The sequence below is a fragment of the Malus domestica genome, chromosome 03, assembly GCF_042453785.1.
Source record: "Malus domestica chromosome 03, GDT2T_hap1".
Taxonomy (NCBI): Eukaryota; Viridiplantae; Streptophyta; class Magnoliopsida; order Rosales; family Rosaceae; genus Malus; species Malus domestica.
Window position 1 is genome coordinate 11,397,297 of NC_091663.1, and position 15,322 is coordinate 11,412,618.

Genomic DNA, 15,322 nt, shown 5'->3' on the forward strand with positions numbered 1-15,322 from the left:
ACCACAACTATGTACTTTTTTTGTTCGTTAAGTTTTTGCTTTTCTGCATTTAAGTTGAAGGTTAAAATAGGATTAAAATGCAGGCGTTCTTTCATGTATTATTTAGATGTTTTGTTGTCCACCTTAGTTTTTGTTTCCTCCTAAATCGTACAACATATTTTCTTAAGAAAATTAATGAAAATGACTTGAAAACTTTGAGTTTTAACGATAAGGACAAAATAAATGGTAAATTGAATAGTACTATATTTGACTTTTTAGTGTAAAAATGTGGTTTTTCGTTAAAGTGAACAGTACCGTGAGCTTTTCGTTAAAACTCCCTTTCCTTTTTTCTTTATTTTTTTTTTCTGTGTGAAAGGAAGCTGAACATTTGGAACATAAATTCACTGTCTTGGGTAAAAATATTATTGGATTTTGTTGTCCAAGGAGATCTCATGCATGCGACCCAAAATGGTCCTTCACTTGCATGTCTGCCACATTAACACCCACCCGGTGGCATCAGTTGGACCACCATGTACGACCAGGGAGACCACTACTGCCTCGTTTGGGCCCTTTCCTCCCTGAAACACGTACTGTAAATCTGTAAAATTTGATTTTAATCTCATACAGAAAAAATACATATACACATATATATATATATATACACCTACATATAACTAATATTGTAATTGTAAGATTAATCAACTTATAAACTAAATTTCTAATAGAAATGAATTATAATATCAGAGTTTCAAGCATAATATATATGTGCTATAATATATATGTACTAACTTAGAGAGTAGTCAAATTAAGATTTATAAGAAGAAAGAAAAAAGAAATTCAGATTCAGTAGGATTTTAAGAATTATAAGGTAGTCAATCAAGATTTTAATTTTTTTTTTAAATTAATGTAAATTTATATGTAAACTGAAATTTTAATAGATATTTAGCAAGTATACATGCAAATCTAGATATATTTCAGAAGCTTACAAATTTTATGGAATTTCGTTTGAGTTGTGAATTTTGATAGATTTAAGGATAAACAGTATACGTACCAAAGACACTAAACAATTTCACCCTTTCCCAAAGATTTTATTGGATTCCTCTGCAATGAATTCATGAACTCTGTTGTTCACACCCGTGTCCTTCATAACTTTCCTTTACGATCCAGAATCATTCGACCTACCTAATTAAAGCACCATATGTGTAAGACATGACTGCATTCTACTGTTATGGGGCTCCCTATCATTATCTGCAACCCCATTTTTTTTTATCAAACGTATTTTAATCACACTCATCAGGGACCAAATTTTCATTTGTCTGCTGTCAACAAAATAAATTGATATCCCATTTTTTTTTTTTCTCATTTACGGGAGAGAAAGAGAGATGGAGAGGTGGATTCTGGGGACGTGATGGTGTGACAAGGGCATAGGAGGGAGGGGATATGGTGGTTATTGGGTAGGGAGGATGGGGAAGGGACACAGTTTTTCTTTTATGTTTTATTATTTCCAAAATCAAATTATTGAGATAAATGACTAGAAAATCTTCCAAAATCCATCAAAATTTATGAATAAAATTCTCTAAAAATTCATCAAGTTCCACAAACGAAATCCATCACAATCCTCAAAAGTGCATTTGAATTCTACAAATCCTATAAAATCTACCACTTAGAAAGTCTTTTGAAATCCTTCTAAATGCTAATTTGTTTACCTTTCATATGAACCTTGCAACATCTCTCAAGTTTTTTTATTCAGTTGTTGTTTAAATCTTGTATCATCTCTCTAGTTCTCATAGAAAATAAAGAGATCGAATAAAGATAAAATACACCAAACATGCCCAAAATTTATTAGTTTTTCGATCCACTTAAAATAGAGAAATAAATAACATCAAGAACTAAAACAAAAATGTTTTTTTATTTTTTATTTTTTATGATCATAAACACAATATACCAACATAGAATGTATGAGAAAAGAGCGCCTTCAAATCGCTTCTAAAGATGATCACGATCTCAAAGAAAATTGCCTATCAGTCCCTATATTCGCTAGCAGCCTAGCAAAGATAAAGGTTAGATAATTTTCCAGAAAATAAAAATTAATCGAAGACGAGATTTTTGCCCAAATTTTTTTTTAACACAGTAGATATACATGACGGTGCCTTTTTTTTAACACCATTTTAGTTTTTTGATCTCATGCATATATCTTTTAGAGATCTTACTTCTTGACTTCACATATAGTACATTTTCCACAATAGGTTATATAAATATTCTTTGTATCTACAAAACTCATCACGTGATAAGTGTTGTAGAAAGGTGACACCACATATTTCTCTATATAACAACAGATATATATATATATATATATATAACTTAATTGTTTAGAGCATCTACAGACACACATTTGAGAGTTTATTTTATTTTATTTTTTATTTTACCCAAGCATCTATAAATATAACTTAATTGTTTTAGAATGACTAAAACCCTTGTAGTGAAAGTGCTTTTGGGTTCTAAAAGCACTTGAAGTACATATTAGATGGTGCTTCTTGCATGAAGCATTTTAAGTGATTTTTCAAGATTTACTTGCATTTTTACTAAAAACTGGTAACTGTAAGTACTTTCATTAAACGCGTTAACCGTTATTTTAAAAAGACTTCCAAACACACTTCTAGTCAAGCAGAGAATAAAGCACGTATATGGGATATAGTACATGCATGATTCATAGCTGAAGTATAAATAAGAAGTATAGAGGTCAGGAGACACACTCAAAGGACAATTAGAATGATATAGAACACAATAGTAAGCTATAAGAGCATCCTCAATGGGGGCTTTATTCTCCTTGAGGCTACCACATTTGTAGCTTTAATGAAAAATTTCATCCCTAATTGGCCGGAAAATGGGGCTATATCCACCACAAAGGCTAGCAACTTCAATCATTGGGTAGTAAGAAGTTAGGCTACATCTAGCCCCATTTTTAATTCCAAAAAATGATTTTAAGGGTTTATTTTTCAACTGTTTAGGATTTTAAGAGTTTATTTTCAACTGTTTGTTGTTTAAGTAAGAAAACATATACAAACAACTATTATTTTTTGTGTTATTGATTAGAAAAAAATGTTGTGCTTCGTGTTTAATTTTCTAGAATGAAAAATCCAAAAAAAAAATTGCTGAAATTTAACATTAGTAGTTTAGAGACCTAAACCGAAAATATAAACAAATAACATGACTAAATTGTGATAAGATAATCCAATCCAATTATTGTTATGAAATGAAAATCTTGTTTGATTTCGGAGAATGTGTCATATCAGAGAAATAAACCAATGGTTATGAAATGAAATCTTATCTTGTTTGATCTCATAGAAACAAACCAACAGATGAGATTGAAAAAAGATAATCAAAACCAATGATTGTTATGAAACGAAATCTTATTTTGTCTTATTTCATAGAAACAAGCCAACGGATGAGATTGAGATAAGAGAACCTACAACGATGCATAACTGATGAAATCTAACTTTATCAGAATTTGAATATTTTTAGATTAAAAAGTTCATAAATTAAAATTTAAGATAACATGTCCAAAAATCAAGTTTAGAGAAGTTAAGACAATAATAAATTTACCGCATAATCAAATCACTACATAATAAAATATATAGCCCTATATAGAGCCCGAAATATATATAGCCCCTTATTGGGATAGATTCTTTTTTAGAGCCCCTAAGATTCCTCGGAGCTCTAAATTAGGCTATATCCACAACTTTTCTAGCCTCATATAGAGCCCCTCGTTGAGGATGCTCTAAAGATCCCAATATAAAGGGTAAGAAGTTTGAAATGAAATCATGACCACACAGGATAAACCATAAACTATCAACTATATATAGAAGACGATGCTAAAGTACATCAGCTCCATGCATTTTTAAAAAATAAATAAATTGTGTAATGGACAATTAAAATCACAAATAAAAGAAAGAGCAGTGACCGGAGTTGTGTCAACAATTGGAATGCGTGTAATGGACAATTAAAATCACTAATAAAAGAAAGAGCAGTGACCGGAGTTGTGTCAATAATTGGAATGCGTATGATTATTAATTAATTATGACTCATTATCTTAAGCAAAAATTAATACCAACGCCTAGATTCAAGTCTTAATTAAACATCGAAAGTAATGATAATATAGGTTCATGAGCAGAATAAGTGAATGAAGGAGGGGTTAATATATATGTAATTGTAAGAAAGAAAGTGTTGAAATCTATGTAAAGTATGCGTTTTGTACGAAATGGAAGAAAGAGAGAAAATAGTTGAAAGAAAATGCATTAAAATTCTAGACTTGCTATATATGCAAGTTCTCTAAATAAGCCAGAGTGATCAGGTGGTCATAGTTCATACTTTATTATCTAATTTAAATATATTTCCATTCCGAAATTTTACGATTTGGCATTAAGGGAAGATCAACTCCTACCTTAACAGTGAGAATTGGAAATCAGTGGTCCTAGCATTGTAGTTCACTATGTTATAACTGGAAATCTTGAGTTTGGACCTCTCTAATTTATTCAATGCATGTTTGGAGATCGATATAGATAACATGTATGCATGATTAACCAGAAAATGATGTACCTGATGACAGAGGTGGTTCATAAGGTTTTCCTCATTATCAAAACATAAAAAATATAAAATTCATAGATATAGGTACGGAAGATATTTGCATATGACTGAAGATATATCTATATCTTCATGTTACGATGGTACTTATTACGTAGCCTAATTGAGACCCAATAAGATGTGAAAGTATCATGGATAGTGATAGAGGCACACAGATCTCTATGATCTTGAAATGACTGAAGCATCGGATGTTACTATTACTGAAGAAGTGAGAAAATAGTTGGAGTACTGAATATTATGTCCTTGAGAGGAGTGATGAATGAGAGGGGGGTGAGGTTACATCTCAAGGGTCCCAAGTTGGAAGACGAGTCACTCTTTGGTTGGTCCTCAAACAATTGCATAGGCATAGACAAAAATGGCAGAGAGAATGTGTGACCATTTCCGACCAAGATTTTGCATATCGAAGTTCCCAAACCGATTCTAATTTTCAATGATCTACTGATTTCACAGCTAGAGATCGAACCTCTTGAAATATTTTTCTAAAAACAATTAATTCTTTGAATCAAATAGCGTCAACCCACCACCTAAAACAAGTGAGGAAAAAAACCATACACAGAGTCGATCTAAAACATCTTTCACACATTTCTATTTTTGAGCAATAGAAAGATAGGAAAAAACCAAGCTTGTTATTTGTTCACGATTCAAAAGTAATAAATTTTAAGATGAGGATACAATTTGAAGATTTCCATTGTATTCAGAACTTTTAAAATTTTATTTGGTAACAACTTTGAGTACTGTTTTCATGTTTGATAACAGGCATCTTTACATTGAAGAGACCTTAACTCGACTTTGAAATCTAACAATATTAATTTGCTTTTGTATTTTCAAAGGGGGAGAGATTTATATACTACTCTTTTCACATGTTGCACTCCCCTATATTTTTCTAACCACTGAATTAAATAAATCAAAGAAGAATTAAGAGACAAAATTAAGCAACAAAGTGTAAAATTAAGAAAAATCAGGATCAAAACAAAGTGTGGAAATCACTTCCCTTTCAAAATAATGAATCGCGAGTTCTAGTGATGGACTCTTTTTTTGCATTTTTAAGATTGTTGTTTTTTAGCAACCATTCTACCAAACAACAACTTTGTTATTGGAATGTATTCCCTATTTTTGGAAACCATTAGAAATCAGCTTTTGGATTCTATTCCGAACGGCCAAATATTCGGACAGTCCATGGGTGGATCTGAAAACCAACCTAACAAAATAGGAAAAATAAAAATAAATAAATGGTTTGAAAATATTTACCTTTTCAAAATGCTTTAAAGGCTTTGCAGCATCGTCAAGGCTGATCAACACTCTCCTTTCAAATCCCAGTACCATAGACAAAGTCCCATCTCTCTCTGCATAAACAGACTTGCTCAGGTAACCCTTGTACCCGAATCAAGCTTTTATCAGAAGAATAATCACAGATCTAAAAATTTAAGCAGAGCCAAGTTAATGAGGCCATAAATAAGACCTACAAATACTACTGATGATATATATAAATATGAGCACCATTAACAAAAATAAAGAAATTCCTAAAACTAGAGAAGCAAAATAAATTTTTTAGAAAACCCTTACCTGAAACAGTAGACAGAAAGCATACCAAATCATTGAAGTGAGAAAAGTGAAACTGACTGTGGAGTTCTCCTCTCTTTTGTAGTGGTTTATTGCCGATGCAGCATCATCAAGATTCTCACTTTCAAACAACTTTATCAGTTAATTGCATGTGTGAATCTTGATGATGCCACACCCGCAAACAACGACTGTCAATCTATACATTTCCTCCATGCATTTGAGTCAAATACTGTAAATTCTAACAAGAAAATGACACACAGAATATTATATTTAGAAAGAAAAAAATTGAGGACATTCAAAGAAGAAAATAGTGAAGGAATAGAACAAGTCCTCGAGCAATATGCTAACGTGGACTGCTGCAAGTGGCTAAAACGTAAAGAGGGGTACCCGAGAAGAATCTAACCCATGAACAAAACAAAACCCTATTCTTCTTTTAAGGTACTATTTAATAAAAACAAAGTGTACAGATGCAAAATTTTGTGGAGAATTCACAGGTTTTGATACATAGCTTAGGTTTTTACAAAGGATCGATCGATTCCCACAAAAACACAATTTTATTTTTTATAAAAGACAAAAAGAAAAATCCATTTCAGATGCCACAGAAATGGTTATATTCAGAAGAAAATCCCGTTGGAATCCAGTGTAAAGCAGAAAATAAGGTTGAAAAGGAGGGAAAAATTAGAACAAATTAACATTAGGATTAGAGAGAAAACGAGCAGAATACGAAATTTGTGAAAAAGCAGAGAAAAAAAAACCAGAAAAAAGAGCGTTTATATGCTTGAGATCTAACACCATAGCGAAGACCCTATGCGTTTGGCCCCTTGTGCGTGCGCGTGAGAAGTATCAGAGTTAGGAAGCTATGAACCACGGATGGTAAAGAGAAAGTAGGGTTTATATAAGGAACATTGGTGAGCCTAGACTCTATTGGTTCTCCAAGTTTTTACAATCTTTACATTTTGATTGGTAGATGCTGAGTGTACAGTACTGAACCAATGTGGCCGCAGTTACACATCGCCGTCTTCATAAAAAACCCTAACTTTGTTTTGGGTGTTGGGAGGATGAGGGTATCCTCTTCTTGTTGTTATGGACTCATGCACCCACACTCATTATAAGTCTTTAAATCATTGCCAATTTTTTTGGTTGGTTACATTGAAGGGCTTTGAAGGCAATCTATCACTTGTGTTAAATAAAATCATGTTAATTGAAGGAAGTTGAGGTTGCAACCTAAAATTGATTCTTGGCAACATCTTTCTCGGCGAAAGTTGATCTTTACCGACAAAATTTGACCTTTTCCGGTGAAAGTTTTTGCGGGCATTGTCATTGCGAAAGCCATTTTTTTAGTAGTGTTGGCAATGTACGAAGTAACTTAGGGAATGTTTACTTGCAAGGAATCAGGCATGGAATCATTTTGATTTTTGAGTTTCCTATGTTTATTAAAATATGGTTATGAGAACAATCATTTCACTCTAACTTTTCCATTTGTTTACTTACACAAATGAAGTCGAAAAAGTGTGAGCTTCCCATTGAAATCCTTAATCAGAGAAAGAGGAGGAGGAGTGCTGATCAAATTATCTTTGCTTACTTCCCATACCTCAACGTTTTTTTTCCATTTCTATTAAGTAAAAATGCCCTTAATTCCTTATAAGTTTATGAAAGGTTTCTTAATAGCATAATGTAATGTGAGACATTTTTTTACATTGTCACGCATCCTCTCATATGACATAACTTTTCGAGCCTAACTTACGTGGATAATTTGAACTTTAAGCACATGGGCCATTGAGCCTCATACATAGCGAACTCTCTATAACCAATGAAAATGAGATTTCATACAAAACTAGAAGTATGTGAAGCTTAAAGTCTCATACCATGATAAGAGTGTATACTGCTAGCTTGTATAGGGTTTAGGGTTTAGATGCCTTCCATCGCATGGCCTTTCTACTGCGTGCATTATGTGTAATGCTAGAAAGATTATTTATTCAAATCATATTTTGTAAACTATATGACGTGATTAGATTATCAGTTGATTAATGTACTTATTTTATATTGGTAATGCATCACATAATTTACAAATTTGGTCTAAAAAATTAATCTATCATTCTACCTAGCATTACTCATACATTGTATACTTTTTAGTATAATGAATGAGAGCATCTGTTTAATTTAACTAATTTGATCAGAAAAACAAAAGAAAATTGTGCAACACAACAAAACAGAAAACTGAAACACCGTTTCAAATGCCTGAAAAAGAGAAAAGGAAAACAATAAATCCCGTGTAAAGTGACAAATTTTGTCCCCCATCAGGTCTCCCCACCTGAAGGCCTCGTGGCCGTGTCCGTACATTCGGATGTGGCTGCTACAGGTTTTGCCTTTCTTGTATTCTTTTCACGTCATCAAACTAAGAATAAAAAAGCTGTTAGCAAAAAGCAGCTAATTGGTATCGCATTTAAATAGTCAATTATCCACCTTTTGAGAAAAAAAACAATAACATTATGTTAGATGCCATCCATTATTTATATTGAGTAATGGTAAAGAAATTAAATTTGTAGGCTAAATTTTACAAATTAAAAGATATAAATGTTGATAATTGGTTTATTATTTAAACGTTGATAAATGTGTTTATTTCTATTAGTAACACATCCTTTAGTTTGCAAATTTAATCTCCAAATTTAGTTTCTTTGGCATTACTCATTCATTTTTTTTTAGGAAAACTAATGAAAAAGGCTTGAAAACTTTGAGTTTTAATGATAAGGACAAAATAAAGGGTAAAGTGAATGGTACCATGATTGATTTTTTAGTGTAAAAATATGATTTTTCGTTAAAGTAAACAGTACCGGAAACTTTTCGTTAAAGTTCTAATTTTTTTTTCCTTCTTCTTTTGGGCAATGACTATCCAAACTGATAACTTATAAACGGAGCTTGGGTAAAATGCTTCAAGTTCATGTTAAGAACTTACTGCTAATACGATAGCCGAAGTTCTTCCTATTTGTGCCAAAATATAGCCATCATTAATATCATTAAGATTTTCGTTAAAAATTTACGTGTTTTTGTCAAAAAGTCACATAAGAGTAATGTGACTATTATATAATGAAAGGATGTGATGTATTGGATTGTCGACACTTGTCACAGTAGTAGATTAGTTATATATATATATATATATATATATATATTTTTTTTTTTTTAAGATTGTGTAAACACGAAAATTCCGTATCAAATGAAACAATAACACATGTACAAAATAGATTTGTATTGATAAATTTGTAAGTTACAATCTCTGTTTACAATTTTCTTCTGATTCAGTCTTCAAATTTGATGTAGATGCGTGACTGTTGATCCAAGGGTCGCGATGACTTGATCTCGTATGAACGGTTGAACGATTGCTTCAAGTTTTGAGCTTGAAAACAACGCGTGTATGATCTTCACCTTAAGGATGCGGCAAAGGTGGTGTTTGATGCGGGATTTCGCTGCTTCAAGGGTCTTGGCGACTTGATCTTAAAATGAACATTGCTACAAGTTTATAAGCTTGCAACAAAGTCTTGAAGGAATCGGCACAAGCGCTTGTTGATTCTTCAAGGAAGTGCTTTGACTTTGGTTGAATGTTCTTCGAAGAGAGCTTTGGCAGCGTATTAGTCTTCAAATGTTTGGCAAAGGTTCTTTTGTGTAGAGATTTTTCGACCCTTATGCCTGTGGGATGACCTTGTATTTATAGGCTTCTCAAGGCTTGCCTTTGGGTGGATTTGGCCTTGATTTGTGTCTTGATTCGTCCATGAGAGAATTTAGGCATGTTTTGTGTCATAATTTCAGCCACTTTACTCCTTTGGCCGAAATTATGAGGCCTTGTTGCCTATTTTGTGAGCAATCTTTAATTCTTGCTTGTTTTATGAAGATGCCTTAACTTTATTTCCGATTTTGAGAGCAATTTGGACCTTTTTGCCGAATTTAAAGGAGTTTTCTCCCTTTAGCCGAATTTTGGGAATATTTTATATTTCCCTTGCTTGATTTGTGCCACATATCATTAATGACTTGTCCATTTGTGATGAGTCATATGCCATGTGGAGCTGTGCAATGCCTTTTTTGTATGCAACGGAATTTACATGTCTACAAATTCCCCACTTCAAGGCACGTTGTAGGCATGTGCTTGTCACATGTAGGAAACATGTTTTGAAGTCCTGCAATGTGAATGTTCTAACTCAAGGGTCATCGAGACTTGGTCTTGAACAAGTTTGTTTCTTCAAGGGCCATAGAGGCGTATTTCTTGAATCGAGACGATGAATTTTGTCAAGGGCCGTTAAGGCGTGTTTCTTGAACGAAACATTTCTTCAAGGGCTATTGAGGCTTGATCTTGAATTGAAATGACATTGTTCAAGGGTCGTAGAGACTTGATCTTGAATGAAGTGATGGATTTCGTCAAGGGCCGTTGAGGCTTGATCTTGAATTGAAATGAAAGTTTTCTTCAAGGGCCGTAGAGGCTTGATCTTGAATGAAGTGATGGATTTTTTCAAGGGCCGTAGAGACTTGATCTTGAACGAAACATTTCTTCAAGGGCCGTTGAGGCTTGGTCTTGACTAGAAATGAATTTTTTTTTTTTCTTCAAGGGCTATAGATGCTTGATCTTGAAAGAAATTTTAAAAATGGATAAATCGGCACATACTTATTGTACGTAGTTGATTTTCCATAATCTTTGACAAAATGCATTTGGTGCATTTTGAATTTTTCCTTGTGGTTGTAGGAAAAATGTTTTCCTTCCTTCAATAGGAATCCCCTTCAATTTTGGTAACGAGGGTGACTTTCTTCAAAGTGTTGGAAAGCTTTTGATGATTTCCTTTAAGGTTTTGGAAAGTTTTAACGCTTGTCCTTGAGTGAGTAGGATGTGTATTTTCCTTTCCCTTTTTCCTTCCCATGGCAAAGAAGGTATTTTTCTTTCTTCTTTTGTTTTCCACAGAAAGGAAGGAGTTTTTTTTTCTTCCTTGTTTTGATTTTCCACGGAGAGGAAGGAGTCTTTCTTCCTTATTTTGGTTTTCCCACGGCAAGGAAGGAGCCTTTCTTCCTTGCTTTGATTTTCTACAGCAAGGGGGAAGTATTTTTTTATTCCCCTTTTGATTTCCCATGGCAAGGAGGTATCCTGCTTTCCTTTTTTGTTTTTGTTTTGGGAAACATGTCGTCTGACTTGCACGCCAAGTTTGAGCTTGATTTATCTTCTGGAAAATTCTGAAACAATATGGAAAATGTAGGTTTATCCCTTATCTTTCCAGGCATATATCGTATGCCACTAGGAAAAATCGGGAAAGCCTTCAACTTTGCATTTTCCTACAGCTGCGCAATCCTGACGGGAATCAACTTCTGCGGGAATGATTTTGAAAAATGGAACGTTTGGCTTTAGGGAAAATTATGAAATTTGGACACAATGATCCTCAGCCACTTAGCTTCCTTCTCCAATTGTCCTTGCGTCCAAATTCTTCCGGAAAGTTAAATTATCATAAAAAACGTCCTACCTGCGCAGATTGGCTGTAACTTGCCATTTTTGCTTGGAATTTGCTTCCTTCTTTTGGTGGGAATGTGCTTCCTTGTTTTGATTTTCCTTTTGCTATTCGGCTATGTATTTCCCTTATAGCATTAGGAAGCAATTGACCCCTATATATAGGACAATTAGGTGTGCATTTTTTTTACACACACAATTGCTTGCCGTGGACTACCTTGAAGCTTTTGCTGTGGGTTTGCTGCTGCTACCATGCCCTTTTTGCCGTTTGGAGCTTGTTGCAATGTGTCACTTTTACAGTGTGGGGCTGTGCAAAAGATTGCAGCGAGTTTATGTTGTGTAGTGCCTTTTGGTCACAGCTTGGCATTGTTGTTGGAGCAGTTATGTTTTTATTTAATATATGTGTATATATATATTTATGATTTGTTTAATTAGAAACATTAAATATATATAACTGTCATTAGGAGTAATTTTTATTCGTAAATATATTGGAGACATTGTCAATTAGGAGTAATTTCCATTCTTAATTATATAGGAGACGTGAGGAAGTTTATTACTTCAACAAGTTTGAAATGCCTTCAACTGAATAGAGAAGAAGATCACGTCCACCTCCATATATAATCTATCCGTTTTGATTTTTATGTTTTGGTTTATTCCGGATTTCTAGTCCCTAATTTATAAATCCTTCAACGTCTATTTCTTTAGTTTGTATATAAATACAAGTCCTGAGTATCGATAATATATATATATAGAAAACTATAAGCTGATACATAATTTTAAAATTAAGTTTTGAGAGCAACATATTGAAAGGGTGCAAGTTTGAAGGTTCTTCCATTGTGCAAGGAAGAACCTTATCAGAAGAAGGTTCTGATCTGTTTTATCGTGGGGACGACGTGGTGTTGGTGAACTGCTTGCACACTTTAGGCAGAGCCGCTAAATGTCTTAAAGAGAGCGACTTAGTCCGCGACTTATCCCAAGAATCATTCACCATTCAAGGCTTCTACATTTTTCGGGTAACTTCGTTCCTTTCTATTTCAGTTTACAACAATTTTAAGACGCTATTCATTCTGCCATGCATGATAAGGAAAACTCTGCTTCTCAGCTAAATCTTGTTGAAGAGCAATTGATTGCAATGATATCATAAATCAACCTAGTTGATGGATCCGAAGGGTGGTGGGTGAACACTGGCGCTTCTCGCCATGTTTGCTATGATCGTTCCCTTTTCAAGACTTATTCTGTGGCTGAGGGAAGAAAGGTATTGTTGGGTGATTCGCACTCAACTGATGTTGATGGTACTGGAGAGGTGGAGTTGAGGTTCACCTCTGGAAAAACCATGATACTGAAAGATGTGATGCACGCTCCAGCGATAAGGAAGAATTTGGTCTCGGGCTTTCTTCTCAACAAGGTTGGATTTACTCAAACCATTGGAGCAGATACGTATACTCTTACTAAAAATGGGGTTTTTGTGGGAAAAGGGATATGCTACTGATGGAATGTTTAAATTGAATGTTGATGCTAATAAAATGTCATAATTAAGTCACTTGATGCTGATTTTTATGAGAATAAATTTCCTTTAATCTTCGAAATAGTGGGGTTTCTAAGTCTTCTAAAATTTATGAATCTACTGTCAGATACCCCTTTATGGGAGAAACTGATTCCAACAGTTTTGATCCATTGTGATAGCACATCGACAATAGCTAAAGTGCAAAACCGTTATTATAACGGGAAAATGCGACAAATACATTGTAAGCAAAGCACTATAAGAGATTACCTCTCTAATGGAGCTGTAAGAGTGGATCATATAAGGTCTAAAGAAAACTTGGCTGATCCTTTGACGAAAGGATTAGCACGAAAAAAGGTTTGGAAAACCTCGAAAGGGATGAGACTAAAGCCCGTAGAAAACTGAGTCATTTGTGATAGCAACCCAACCTATAGACTGGAGATCCCAAGAAATAGGTTCAAAGACTAATAACAAGTCACAAGTGATATGAGTGAAGTCTTGCTAATTTTAATTTGGAAAATTATTCCATGTCCATCCCTAAGAAGCATGACATCTTGAAGCGTTTTTAGGTTGAGATTTTTTTTTCTCCTAGTAAGGTCTATACTCTATGTTGAGTGGGATATCTAGTTGTAGGAATATCCTTGATAGTCTTACCTATGTGAATGTGGAAGTGAGGCCCCTTCCTATGAAATCTTGGGCAAGTTTCTAGAGCGTTCACTATACTGGGATATAAGCACATGGCCGTAATGTGATGACTTTTTAAACTTCACCTTAATAAAGTTATGTGTGTGGTGTTGTCAGAGATAGAGTTCAAAACTATAAGTTACTCTAGTATAATATGGATCACTAACACTATGTACAAGTTCAAGTTGAGAAACACCTTTACTTATGCATAGCTTTATGATATGTTGCTTGATATACAATTTTTAAACAAAAACAAGTGGGGGATTGTTGGAGCAGTTATGTTTTTATTTAATATATGTGTGTGTGTATATATATATATTTATGATTTGTTTTAGGGAGACTTTGGATGCGGTCCTTAGTTATGAATATTCTTTGATTGAAACCTTGTTGGTTTTTAATTTTTGATCGAGGTCCCTGAAATTAATGTGATAATTTATTTATATGTACGTTACTATATTTTTTAAATTAAAAATTAGAAATTTTAGTTGTTTATATAAACGAGATTTTAAATAAAAAAAACTATAATTTGTGAGATTAAAAATATTAAAATATAAATATACTATTGTGTGTGTGTGTGTGTGTGTGTATAAACTTGGGTACATTTATCAAAATTAACCAAATTTTTTTTTGTATCATGGGTACATTCTTCAAAATCACAAATAAATAAATAAATAAATAAAATAAAGATATTAAGCTTAATAACATTAGTAAATTTCTTCAATTAAACTTGACATGGATACATTTTAAAATCAAAGAAAAAATAATGTACCCATATAAGTTTAAAATGGATTAGAAAAAAATTGAATAAATTTTATATAAAAAAGGGTACATTTTACATATAACAAATTGGTATATTTAAGAATGAGTACATTTTAAGATTAAAAAGTTTGAGTAAACTGTCGATTTGCCCCCTGAACTATCACCCAACTTTCGATTTGCCCCCTGAACTTTTTAATTGGAAAATTAAGGACTTAAACTAATTTTTTTGGCCGATTTGCCCCCTGCTGTTAATTTTTCATTCATTCCATCCAAATTTCTGTTAAATGGAAGCATATGCACAACATGTGTGGGTAGTTCGGTCACTTCATTCTTTAAAATAATTGAAAACCTTAGATTTCTAAAATATAAACCTATGCAAATATGTGTGATTCTATAGCTTTTCTGTCTGAAGGTCTAGTGAAATGACGCTTTTGTCCACAAATGAGAGTTACGTGGTTTGCACATGATAAGAGTTAACGTTAATTTGGATGAAATTTATGAAAAACTAACGGTAGGGGGGAAATCGGCCAAAAAAATTAGTTTAAGTCCTTAATTTTCCAATTAAAAAGTTCAGGGGGCAAATCGAAAGTTGGGTGATAGTTCAGGGGGCAAATCGACAGTTTACTCTAAAAAGTTTTACATGAATGGGTACATATAATTAGCATGGGTACATTTAGCAAAATAAAAAGTACAAATACAAAAAAATATATGCGTACAAATACAAA

At 33.3% G+C, this 15,322-nt stretch overlaps 1 long non-coding RNA gene and 1 other non-coding gene across 2 annotated transcripts; both read right to left on the minus strand.

The window, feature by feature from the left end:
* Positions 1-226: 226 nt before the first annotated feature.
* LOC139194067 (uncharacterized) lies at positions 227-6,415 on the minus strand. Its single transcript, XR_011578783.1, has 3 exons — positions 6,184-6,415; positions 5,869-5,991; positions 227-557 (listed from the first exon to the last, which is right to left on the minus strand). It is a non-coding gene; the product is annotated as an uncharacterized lncRNA (long non-coding RNA).
* MIR172G (microRNA MIR172g) lies at positions 6,265-6,369 on the minus strand. The gene has a single exon (NR_120922.1). It is a non-coding gene; the product is annotated as a microRNA MIR172g (primary transcript).
* Positions 6,416-15,322: the final 8,907 nt, after the last annotated feature.